The sequence below is a fragment of the Bos indicus genome, chromosome 12, assembly GCF_029378745.1.
Source record: "Bos indicus isolate NIAB-ARS_2022 breed Sahiwal x Tharparkar chromosome 12, NIAB-ARS_B.indTharparkar_mat_pri_1.0, whole genome shotgun sequence".
In the NCBI taxonomy this organism is placed as follows: domain Eukaryota; kingdom Metazoa; phylum Chordata; class Mammalia; order Artiodactyla; family Bovidae; genus Bos; species Bos indicus.
In genome coordinates, this window is record NC_091771.1 from 88983379 (window position 1) to 88996216 (window position 12838).

The window sequence follows — 12838 nt, forward strand, 5'->3', positions numbered from 1 at the left end:
GACTTCAGTCCAGGGTGACTGAGCACACCCTCCCAGAGCACAGCACCCCGAAATCACGGTGGGGCAAGATGCAACACGAGCAATTAACCAAGAAAAACTATCCGGGGAGCTACCGGGGAGATCGTTAGAGCGGAAAAACAAGCAGGATAATTACACAAAATGCCTCCACCAACTCAGAGGAAGCGTGGGGCTCAGAATGGCTGGTAGCAGCTGGATCGCACCCTCTGATCACGGCAATCGGATGTCTCGAGGAATACATTTTCTGTAAGAGGGAAGTGTATTTTGGTCTCCTGGGAGGTGCGTGTGACAGGGATCTTACAGGGGTGGGGAAAGCTTCCTCACTGAAGACACAGCCCCGAGTCTTGCCCGCAGAGTCGGGACGGGAGGAGGGTTTCGGTCCCGGCCATCCTTGTGGTTTCTGAAGGTAGGGGGCGAGGCGCTCTCACACGGGTGGTGAGCAAAGGCAGGCAGCGGGCAGGCTGGAGAACACCTTCTCCCGTCTGGTTTGGTTTGGGGTCGTTCCCACCCCACCAGCAGCTCCACACCCCGAGTCTTGAGCAAAGTGCTGCTGCTACATGGACTCACGATGCGCAACTCCCCACCCCTCAAGGGGGCTTGAGACCAGAAGGAGCGTCTCAAATAAACCCACCACAGGCTCACGGCAGGAGCAAATGCTGATGCTGGGCATGCAGTGATGGGACCAGGAAGCAAAGGACCCTTTTTTCTCAGCCTGAATTTGTAGTTCATCCTGGGTTTCCCAGGTGACTCGGTGGTAAAGAGCCCACCTGGCAATGCAGCAGCTGTGGGTTTGATCCCTGGTCCAGGGAGTCCCACAGGCCGCGAAGCAGCGAGGCCCATGAACCACAACCGCTGACCCAGCGCTCTGGAGCCTGGGAGCCACCCTGCTGAAGCCCACAGGCCCTGGAGCCCCTGATGCACAGCACAGGAGCCACCGCGGTGAGAAGCCTGAGCCTAGAGGGTGGCCGCCGCTCAGCACGACCAGAGAAAGGCCCACGCAGAGCGAGGACCCGGCCCAGCCATGAAGAAGTCAACAAAACACGCTTCCAGTTCGCATTTAGTCCTTATTTTACCTCCGAGGTGGCCACTCTACGTTCCCGATGGCATAGCCTGTAGCAAATGGACTGAGACCTCAGGGTTTATGTGTGCTGGCTGTGCCCACGTGAGACCCCCGTGGCAGTCTCTCAATTTGTTTTTTCCTAACGGGAAACAAATGTCTGTGAAGGTGTTACTGTATTTGCATGTTTTCCAGCAAATTATTTTTAACACTCTTGGAAATAACATATCAAACACACATTCATAAAAAATCATAGTTCTGTTACAAGCTTTTTAGTTAAAAAATATATATATATATAGCTAAGTTTAACATCTAGAGAAGTTGTGAACTAATAAAATGTTTGGTCAGTAAACTTAATGTCTGAATAATATATTATTTCACACAAAAGTTTCAGAAATGTTAAATTTTCTTTTGATCAAATTTCGTTTAGATATTAAGCCATGTCCCCCAAAAGACCTAATTATTTGTAAACCCCATTTAAGATTAATGAATTAAATTAGTCTCATACATTAAGGTTATTCGGTTAACCATAAAATTGCCATATTGTCTAGGTCAAAAATGTTTTGATGTCGTCAATTTAACTTGATTCAAACAATATTTATGTATACAGATTACATACTGACTCAAATATGCATGCAGGAACACTTCTAATAGCCCCCGTTTAAGATTCTGTGCAAGTTTAAAATGTATACATGATAAGCGATACTTCTGAGCAGATAAGGAACTCTGTGGACACATATAGTATCTCTCACACTGTAACGGGTGTTCCTTATGTCTAAGAAGGCTATTTTCTACTCTGAATGTCTCTTAAATGCTTAACGGTGGCTTCTCCTCACCTCTGGGACCAGGGGCCAGGCCAGCAGCGGCCCCCCTGAGGGCCCGGGCCCCCTTGTCTGCAGAGCTCAGGGTGGGACACACAGGCTCACACTTCCGTGCGTCGTGGTTTGGAAAAGGCACAAATGCCGCCCAGACTGCTGCTCCGCTCCACCCATGAGCGGTCCCTGTGCTGACTCCTCAGAGGCTTGTTTCAGCAGCAACCTCGGACTTTCACGGGGTCTTGCTTTACCCGTGCTTTGCAAGGCATTCATGTTCCTTTAGGGTGTAGGGTGTAGAATGGATGAATGACTGAGTGAACGAATGGAAGTGAAGCGGAAGCTGAGGTTAGAACATCCACACGAGGGCTGCCCTCCACACCCAGGACGACTGGGCCTTTCTCGAAAGTGTGATAACCCTCATTTCTCTTCTGTAGCAAGCCTACAAGTTCAGCGTGTTCTATTTATACGGAAGTACGATCCTGCCTTCTCTGGGACCGTGACAATCACAGCTGTCAAGCTTTCTTCTTATTTTTTATGTCATCATCACTAAATAAATGTTTGCTCACATCTACTGAGCCCAAGACACTGTCTGGGCCTGGAGAATCCAGTGGTGAATGGAAAGTAGGGTCTCAGTCGTTTACCCGCTAAGTTGTCTGTAGAGAGAAAGGCTCTGCACCCAGAATTTTTAGCATAAAGAGGTGTTAACATTAGCAATGAGCTGCGTGCCACAGCCAGTCCGCCCTGTAAGTAAATCCTCCTCATAAGTCCTTTTAATTTTTATTGGATTAGAAATAACTTCCTGGGCCAGCAGCCAAAGAAAAGCTGTTTGGAGGGAGACGGGCGGGAGCCTGCCTCGGCTGCAGCCTCTGCTGAGGCTCCAATACTTTGGCCACCGGATGTGACAAGCCGACTCGTTAGAAAAGACCCTGGATGCTGGGAAAGATTGAGGACAGGAGAAGGGGACGACAGAGGGTGAGATGGTTGGATGGCATCAGTGACTCGATGGACATGAGTTTGAGTGAACTCCGGGAGTTGGTGATGGACAGGGAGGCCTGGCATGCTGCAGTCCATGGGGTCACAGAGAGTCGGACACGACTGAGCGGCTGAACGGCACAGCTTCTGCTTCTGTGCCTCGGCCTCCCTCCTACCCACACCTGTCACTTCTGCTCAGAGGTTTAAATCCCGAGTCACCTCCCTCGAGTCTGCAGGGGATGGTCAGGAGGGAAGGGAGTGGGGACCACAGAGGGGTGTCCATGGTCAGCGTCAGGGCCGTGCGGACACCCCCGTCCCGTCTCCCCAGCCGGGACAGCGGACGAAGGGGGCGCCTGCAGACACACAGGCACACACATTCCCAGGGGGACAGTTTCAACAGATTTTGACTTTCAACGGTCATAAAATGCACAGGTGGCTTTTCTGTGTAATGACATAAATAATTTAATAATTAATGCAAGAATTTAAACCAAACAAGTAAACTAAGGCCGTTTAGGGACTCAGCGACATCCTTGCCAGAGACCCCTCCTCCTCTGGAGACACCAGGTCCATGCGGCTCCAGGGCTGTGCCTGCCCCTCACGAGCGGGCCCTACTGGGTCCTTGTCGAGTCGCCCCTGCCCAGCCCTGTCTCTGAGGCTGTGGTGCCCGGGGCCCAGCCGTCAGCTTATTCCTCCCGCAGCCCTGCCTTTGACCATGGCGCCCGATCTCACGACGGGACGCAGCCCCCAACCCAGAGACGCAGGTGGGAGGAGCATGGCGTCGGAGCCCATGGTCTCAACTTGGTGACTTGCAGTCGCAGGCACCCTGGACCAGGGACACCGGGGCATCGGTGGACGGGCTGGTCCTCAGTGATGCCCGCGGACCCCAGGGTCTAAGGTGCTGCCTCGGGGAGACCCACAGAACAAGTGTGACTCCTGGGGAACGGGCGGGCACTCGTGCTCAGGCTGTGGACGCAGGGCACCGTCAGAAAGCCTACGTGACGCAAACACGTCCAGATGCAACCGTGAAAAGCAGCCTGCCTGCCGGAGCAGTTGATGTGATGTGCAAAAAAGCCTCTGCTGGAAATGCTCAGATTTTAAAAAAGGCTTCGTTACAGCCTGTGTGACTTTGCTCAGGCTGCCACAGCAAAGCGGACGGGGCGGCCTCAGCAGGGAAATTCTCTGCTCTCAGTCAGTCCTGGACGCTTCGAGTTTGGCATCCAGGTGCAGGCTGGCAGGCCCCGAGGCCTCTCCCCTCAGTGGTCTCCCCGCCTTGGCCTCTGGGGTCATCCCGTGTGTGTGTCTGTGTCCCGACCTCCTCTTCTCTTAAGTCAGATTAGATCAGGGCTCACCCCCGGGGCCTCTTTCAAGGCCCAACCCCAAATGCAGTGCCTCCCTGAGGTCTTGCAGTCGGAGCTTCAGTCCGTGCAGTTTGAGGGCGTGACTCAGCCGGTGACACAGCCACGGGAGCAAACTCAGGGCGTGGCTCACACGGGGCTGCTCTGACTGTTAGGACTTTTTCCCGCGGGTGGGAAACCCGCCCCCTGGCCCAGGGCTGAGAGCCTAGCAGCGCGGAAAGAGGTTCGGGAGATCCTCCTGTCCTGCCCTTACCGTGACGCTCGGCTGACACGAGTGAGCCTGATGCCAACCTGCTCCGCAGAAAGGTTTCCAACCCCGGCTGCACAGGGCGCTTACCCTGACTCATGTGCTCTCCCATGGAACCAGCACCAGCTCCTGTGGGGGGCAGTCTGCACCCCCCACCCTTGGGGCTTCCCAGGGCCCCGCTCAATGCTGCGGTCTGCCTGAATCTTCCAGGCCTTCTGGCTGGTAATCACAGCATGCTCGCTTTCCCATTTTGAAAAAGAAATATACACCTTCGCATTAAGTGTGTGTGTGTGCCTGTGTGTGTATGTAGTGCTACGTCACTTCAGTCGTGTCTGACTGTGTGACCCATGGACTGTAGCTCTCCAGACTCCTCTGTCCATGAGATTCTCCAGGCAAGAATACTGGAAAGCATTGCCATTTCCTCCTCCAGGGGATCTTCCCAATCCAGGGACTGAACTCAAGTCTCCTACGTCTCCTGCATTGGCAGGAGGGTTATTGACCATGAGTGCCACCTGGGAAGCCCCAAGTCTTCCAGAGCGTGTGTGTGTGTGTGTGTGTTAGTTACTCAGTCGTGTTGACTCTTTTTGACTCGATGGACTGCAGCCTGCCAGGCTCCTCTGTCCATGGGGATTCTCCAGGCAAGAATATTGGAGTGGTTTGCCATTTTCTTCTCCAGGGGATCTTCCTAACCCAGGGGTCGAACCCAGGTCTCCTGCCTTGACACAAGGATTCTTTACCGCCTGAGCCCCCAGGGCCACCTAGAGAGAGAAGTGTGTCATGGTGGGTCAGCTCCCACTCCCCATCAGAATTATGAAGGATAATCTGCTTTGTGCAATTGACTGCAGGTATTAATTATATCCACGAAACACCTTCACAGCCACAGTGAGATCAGCGGTCTAGGCTGACACCATGGTCCACCCCCGGTCAGAGGGCTGGCAGGCACCTCCTGCAGCCCTGCTTCACCCCCAGATAAAGACAGCAGCACAGCCACACGTCTGCCCAACACGATGCAACCAAAAGCCTGCTCTCTCCACAGAAGAGGGCGGAGGAATCTCGGGACGACGTCCATTGCTCTCCTTGACATCGCAGGACTCACGTTAGGGAGAAACACAAGAGCGGTCATCCCGGTTTCTGCAGCTGACCACACGGTCGTGGCTGCTTTGCTGCTATTCTTCTCTGACCACCCTCTCTGGATTCCCCTCGCCCTCAGCAAGCCTCCCAGCTGGCCTTGCTCTTCACCTGGCAGGGTGACCCCAAGCTTCGCCCCGGACGGTCTGGGCCGTTAGCAGGCCTGCCTAGACTGGGTCGCCACAGTTCTCAGGTGGCCTCACTCCCAGGACACGGAGATGCTGAGAGACACCCAAGCCATCACCTGGGCTCTGGATGCGCCCTTCCTCACCCACCAACAGCGGCGGCCAGATCTCCCCTTGGCCGTTGCGATCACTCGTCCCAGCCAGGACAGGCCCTCCCTTCTCGCCTGTGGACTCGGAGGTACGAGGGGCTCAAAGTGGCTGGGGCGGCCGTCTCAACCTCAGGTCAAAGGAGCATTCTCCCGTCTCCTGATGGAAGCACCCTCCCGCCTGTGAGCGCTGATGTTAACAGGTCTCCTGTGCTAACAGGGAGGGTGGAGATGCACCTCCACCGCCTGACTCAGCCACCGAGAGAAGCGGCGGCAGCACCTCTGTGGACACTAATGTGGAGCCTGTGCGGCTCTGGGGAGCCCTGCCCAGCCCATCAGGGCATTGCCACCCAGCTGGCATTGTAACTGATCCTTAAGGAGGCCACACCATGGCTCCAACTAGCCAGCTGCTCCCTGAGGGTAGGGACGCGGGGGTCGTGGGCCTGCGCCTCACCTTCCTGTGCAGTGAGCATCCTGATGGGAAGGGGCTGCGTGGAGTACCCAGCAGTGGTGAGGCGTCCTGTGTCTCCTGCATTGGAGGCAAATTCTTTACCACTGTGCCACCTGGGAAGCCCACAGATAGTTTGTAGGAAGCATTTTTTGTGAATATGTGTGAGTTTGTATAAAAAAGAAAGAAAGTGGGAGGTTACAGACCAACATGCCAACACTGGTAACCTTCCAACGGGGGAATTATGGGTAATTTTTTTCTAAACGGAAGGAGAGAAAAGCCCTGTTTTCCCAGCACTGTTGAGTCTTGGGCTCCACAGAACAACCTGCTAACAGGTGTTTCTGCATGAGCCAGCTAAATATCCATCCTACTTCCAACCCAGCAGTCATTTCTGGTATTTTCAGTTGAACACTTGCTGACACGCTGCATATATTTCTGGAAGGGTTTCTCCTTGGTCACTAAAGGTGTCCTGCAATCTCAGAGGTCTCGGCAGTAAATAAGCCCCCTGCCAGTGCAGGAGATACAGAGACTCAGGTTTGATCCCTAGGTCAGGAAGAGCCCCTGGAGGAGGGCCTGGCAACCCACTCCGGCATTATTTCCTGGAGAGCCCCATGGACAGAAGAGCCTGGTGGGCTATAGCCCATGGGGTCAGAGTCGGACACGGCTGAGTTCAACGTGAGGAGCCGTGGTCGGAGGGCACTTCAACAGGCGTGTTCACGTGGCACTCTGACACGCTTCCTCTCCTCCAGATCACCTCTCTTTTCCATGGCCTCTTCCTTCCTTTCCCCAGAACACAGAGGCAGGGCCTCTTCTGTCTGTGCCTTCCCAGCCTCTGCTCTCCAGACTGCTGTCCCCTTGCTGGACAGAAAGCACTGTGCACACGAGAGTAACACACACCCTTCTCCCCCCACCCTCCGAGCTGCACCCTCCCCTCCCTCCTCCCCTCCCTCCTCCCCCCTCCCTCCTCCTCCTCTCCCTCCTCCCTCCCCTCCTCCCCTCCCTCTTCCCCTCCCTCCCCTTCTCTCTCTCCCACCCTCCCCTCCTCTCTCCACTTCCTCCTCCCCTCCCTCCTCCCTCCTCCCCTCCCTCCTCCCTCCTCCCCTCCCTCCTTCCTCCTCCCCTCCTCCTCCCCTCCCTCCCTTTCTCCCTTTCCCACCCTCCTCTCCTCTCTCCCCTTCCTCCTCCCTTCCCTCCTCCTCCTCCCATCTTCTCCTCCCTCCTCCCCTCCCTCCTCCCCTTTCTCCCTCCTCCCTCCTCCCTCCTCCCCTTTCTTCCTCCTCCCCTCCCTTCTCCCTCCCCTCATCCCTCCCCCCTCCTCCCCTTTCTTCCTCCTCCCCTCCCTTCTCCCTCCCCTCATCCCTCCCCCCTCCTCCCCTTTCTTCCTCCTCCCCTCCCTTCTCCCTCCCCTCATCCCTCCTCCCCTCCCTCCTCCCTCCCCTCCCTTCTCCCTCCCCTCATCCCTCCTCCCCCATCCCTCCTCCCCTCCCTCCTCCTCTTTCTCCCTCCTTCCCTCCCTCCTCCCCTCCCTCCTCCCTCCTCCTCTTTCTCCCTCCTTCCCTCCCTCCTCTCCTCCCTTCTCCCTCCTCTCCTCTCCCTCCTCCTCTATCCTCCCTCCCCTCCTCCTCTCCCTCCTTCCTCCCCTCCTCCTCCTCTCCTCCTCTCCCTCCTCCCCTCCCTCCTCTCCTCCCTTCTCCCTCCTCTCCTCTCCCTCCTCCTCTGTCCTCCCTCCCCTCCTCCCTTCCCTCCTCCACTCCCTCCTCCCTCCCTTCCTCCCTCTCCCCAAGGCCCCAGGCTCCTATCACTGTCAGATCCATTATTCACACACTGTACTTTTTCCACTTACATTAAGGTAATTATTGCTCCCTCCTCCCTGCTTTTTCTTTGCTCTCTTCTTCCCCCAAAGGGGGGTGGGTGGGTATTAATACAAACATTCTTCATTATTTTGGCAAGGAAAACAAATGGGAATCAAGTAGTCTTCTTTCTGTCAGAGTGCTGATGAAGAGAAGCGTCAATAAACAGAAGAGTCTCCTGAGCTGCTGGCTCGATCCCGCAAAGGAAGTAGAATAAAGCAGATCCTGACACGGGGAGAGATGCGGTGTGCTCACTCTGAGCTCAGGGTTGCACGCCTCCCCCCATGATTGCTCTGTCTGTTAACCGTTAGCTGAATGAAGACTGGTCCTAACTTGCTCAGGGTCCACCTGGAGCCCAGCTCCTGGCCCTGTGATGCCCTCGGCTCCTCCTCACCCCATTCCCCTGCCTCCCTGACGTCAGCCAGCCCCATCCTCCTCTTGCAGGTCCCTTCAAGGGACCACCTGCTCGACCCCAGGGATCTCCAGGCGTGCGGATGCCATGTGCCCCGAGCGGCTTGTACACACCTGTGGGAAGGGAGACAGAGGAGATGGACTGACAGAGAGAGAGAGACTGTTCCAGCAGAAATCCACCCCTGGGACAGAGGAAGCTCTGCTCCTTCCTCCACAAAGGCCCCGGGTGGTGATCTCAAGGGGCCTCGGGCAGAGGCCGGTCAGGACAGGAAATGCCGTGTCTCAGAATCCGGGCACCTGGGAAAGCAGCATGAAGGTTGAATAGGGAGCTCGATCACCCCAAGGTCCGACCCAGACAGGGCCCGGCTCCCCCCGAGGCCCGGCCCAGACAGAGGGCCCAGTTCCTCCCAAGGTCCAGCCCGGACGGGGGACCTCCCCACTTAGGCTGCTTCCAGGATCCCCTCATGCTGGGGCTGTTCCTGGGGTCACTGGGCAAGCTGGCAGGAAGTGAGAGAGGAGACCCCAAACCCAGCTGTCCCTCTGTGCTCTGTCTACAGCATGTGTGTCTGTATCACCTGTGTCTACATCTCCATCCACCTACCTACCCTATGGCCTACTTATTATTTATGTTCTAGCTATTCATCTCTCTAGTCACCTATCTTCTATCTATCATATATCTATTTACCTACCTACCAACACCCCTGAGAAACCTCCCTGGTAACTGACACGGTGAGTGCTGTAGGTCAAGGCACACCTGTCCACTCTGCGAGCTGGCTAAAGTTCCGTGTGTCCCCCAGGTTTGTGGTCATAGCCCGGCCACATCGGGGTCACTGCTGTGGTTGGGGTTACCCCTGGCTGCTGTGGAAGCCACTGGCCCAGAGGCCACAGGAGCAAATTCCAAAAGGCAGGAGCACGGCTGTGGGTCTGAGGTCCAAGTCTGCCATCAGGTAGCTGATGATGGAGCAGTCTCTCTGCCTATAAAGCGAGGTTCCAGAACCGAGCTCCCTTCCCTCTAAGCTGCCAGGACCCGACGGTCTCACTCTCAAGCTAAGCAGGTAAGCAAGTCATCAGCACACGATGTGGACCGTGTTTAAAAGAAAGGAGCCCCATTAGAAAGCGCCAAGAGGGGCTCCAGGGCCCAGCATCACTGAATGACTTAGAAGAGAAAAAGTCTTCTCCATCACTCACCCTCTGCTTCTCAGTCGGCTTCTCCATCACTCACCCTCTGCTTCTCTCAGTCGGCTTCTCCATCACTCACCCTCTGCTTCTCTCAGTCGGCTTCTCCATCACTCACCCTCTGCTTCTCTCAGTCGGCTTCTCCATCACTCACCCTCTGCTTCTCTCAGTCGGCCCGCACTGCTTTTACTGTAGAATAAGGTTTTTCACAAAGATTTTGCCTAATATCCAACACTGAGGTCTCTAAAAACATTAAACCAACAAAATGAATTTCCAAGTTGGTTAAAAAAAACGCAGTTCTCAAACTAAATCGGATGGTTTTCTCAATCTCTTTGTAAAAGGTATTCAGTAAGTGCCAACAACTTGCTTGGGGCCCTGGCGTTCAGGGTCAGCAATGGCTTGAATCTGGGGTCTCCCAAGGTCTTGCCTGCTCCCTACCTTGGGGCCTGGCACCCCGCAGTCCCTGGCCGAGGGCCCACTCGGTGTGTGTAGGCCCAGCCACACACACTGAAATGAGGAGGGAAGAAGCTTGGAGAAACTGCCACCAGAATCCTCGTTTTTTGTAAGATATATTTGCATTTATTTAGAAAGCCACCCCCCAACACACACTCAGGAGACCCATCTGTCAAATCTTTTGTCTTCTAGACCATTTCCAAAGGTGTGACCTGTTTTAAGAGAAGGTGAAATTTGAGGGGGAAAAACCCTACAGAGCAGAGACATTAAGGATGACTATTCACATGTCAAAAAAAATGCACTGCTTTATGGAAGATTCATTGCAGTTTTTTTTTTTTTTTTAAGTTCTATACAAATCCAGTGTGTCTTAAACGCCTTTCAGTTAGAAGAATTGATTCACACTCACCTTTCTTTCAACTTTGTTTCACCTAAGGCGAAACGTGATGAAAGTCACTGTTCCCATTTTCCTTCTGGGGAATCGGGTTTCCCTAGAGCTGGACGCCCCGGCGTTGAGCTGACAGCGCGCCGATGGCAGGCAGTCTTGTGAGGTCTTCACCGTGTCCTGCCATCAGCTGGGAGGGAGTCACCCAGTCTGTCCTTCTGCAAAGTGGGGACAGCCTTGCTGATCGCACTGGCATCTCAGGATGGTGCTGGGTTCACAAAGTGAGACAAGCAAGACCCACCCCCTGACACAGACCGCGAGCGTTCTGGAAACAAACGGGCCACCTGGTCGTGGTGGGAGCCCCCGCCTCCCGGGCAGATTCGGGGTCACGGTGGCCCACAGCCTCTGCCCAAGGCGGATGCCTTCCTGCCGTGTCCTTCCCTGGAATCTGTCTGACCCCTGCCCTGTCTCCTCAGGCCACGTGGGTCCCGGGCCGCTGCCCAGAGGGTGCAGGGAACACACTGGGCGTTACCCGAGGGGTCACACCACAGCCCAGCACTGTTCCCACCCGTTAACTCAGTTAACTGGAGAGCCCCCTTTCCGTGGAGGTGGGAGAACCCCCACCCCTGAGCGAATGAAGAAGCCAGAGCTCCTCCATCTCCGTGACCTCTCCTGGGTACACAGTGGGACAGGCCCGGTGGCCCTGGGTCCCATCCTCTGGATGCTAAGGCTGTGCTCTGACCACGTCAGAAAGGGTCCTCTTCCATTTCCAGCATCACAGGAGGAAGGGGTGCAGCATGGCCACCTAGCAGCCGGGGGAGCACAGGGACGCGGGGGGAGGGGTGTGCGGGGCTACAGCCCCCCCATCGCCCACCCCGCCTCCGGAAAGACTCCAGCTCATCCGGCCTGCCTGGGACAACGCTGCACGGCTCCTCCCCCGGGGCCCCCGACAGCCAACGTGCCCCCCCGCTTGGCGACCCCTAGGACTGTGCTTCTGGGAACAGTCCACCCACGTGTGTCACACCCGCTGCGGGGCAGGTGTCGGGGAACAGGGCAGGGCCGGGTGAGCACAGGCCCTCGGGGGCACAGAGCGGGCAGGGCCGGGTGAGCACAGGCCCTCAGGGTCCCGGCGGGCAGGCTGCGCCGATGCTCGCGGGGGCACGGTCCCAGGGTCAGCGTGGATGCGCGCTGGGCCGAGGAGACGCGCTGCTGGAGTTCTCACTCGTCAGCTCCCAAGGCCTGTCGGTTTGCACACAGTCGCTTCTAGGTCGTCTCTCAGGAGCGCGGCTGCGCAGTGAAGGGTCGTCTCCACTCTGGGCTGTAGGTCCCAGACGGGGGACACACAGGGGCGCGGACCCTGTGACCAAGAGCGCGGGCCGCTCCGCCACCCGCCCTCCTTCCAGCCCAGCCCGGGACCCCGTTTCCTCAGCCCCGAGGGGCGAGGGCAAGTCCTCGCCCCCGTCCTCTGCCCCTAGTCGGGCCTCTGCGGTCCTGAGAGGTCGGAAGGGCGCGGGGTGAGGATGGAGGGGCTTTCCCGGGCTGACCCCGTGGGAAGGGCCCCGAGGAGGGTCCTTAGATCTTCCTCCCCCAGACCTCAAATCTGAGCCCCGCCACCCACCCCTCAACGCCTGCTTCTCTAAGCAGCCCATGAAGACTGTGCCGACGGCCGAGCTCGGGGCAGCCGACAGGGAGGCCGGGCGGAGGGCCTCCGGACACAGGGCGGGGCGGGTCCTGCCGGCGCCCCAGCGCCTCCCTTCCCCTCGCCGCCCTCCTGGCCACAGGCCTGGGGACACGCACCTGCCAGCGCCGTGCGCGCGCCCGGGGACGCCCACAGCCCAGCCCCGCCGGGCCTCCCCAGGCTGCGGCCCCGGAAGACACTGGTCTCACAGCGTCGGTCCCGGGAGCAGCAACTGGTGACGGAGGCGCCCAGGGAGGAGGCGGGAGGAGACGAGAGGCCACTCCGTGAGAAAGTTGTGCCCAGCGGAAAATCAAGCCGGGTGGCCTTCCTGGGCCTCCTTGTCCCCCGTTTTCTGCCAGAGAACAAAAGCCCAGTTACTGACTCGGGTGGGGCTTTGACCGTCCAGCTGCCCACCTGGCAACTTGCTCGTTGAAAACTCTTCGTTTAAAGAGAGAAACCCGTTTCTGAGGCGATGGCCGATAAGGCCTTTGCTGACAAAGACAGATACCAGGTCCCGAGAGGCTCTGGTCCAGCGGCCACAACCGGAGGCAGCCCGGGGAAGGGACTACTGAGGGCG

General features: G+C 56.9%; 1 long non-coding RNA gene across 2 annotated transcripts; it reads right to left on the reverse strand.

Moving 5' to 3' along the window:
* Positions 1 to 8104: 8104 nt before the first annotated feature.
* LOC139186154 (uncharacterized) lies at positions 8105 to 11544 on the reverse strand. 2 transcript variants are annotated; one of them, XR_011569655.1, is made up of 4 exons: positions 10608 to 11544; positions 9761 to 9937; positions 8687 to 9619; positions 8105 to 8386 (listed from the first exon to the last, which is right to left on the reverse strand). It is a non-coding gene; the product is annotated as an uncharacterized lncRNA (long non-coding RNA). The 2 variants fall into 2 exon arrangements; XR_011569654.1 differs by having other exon boundaries at positions 8687 to 9937.
* Positions 11545 to 12838: the final 1294 nt, after the last annotated feature.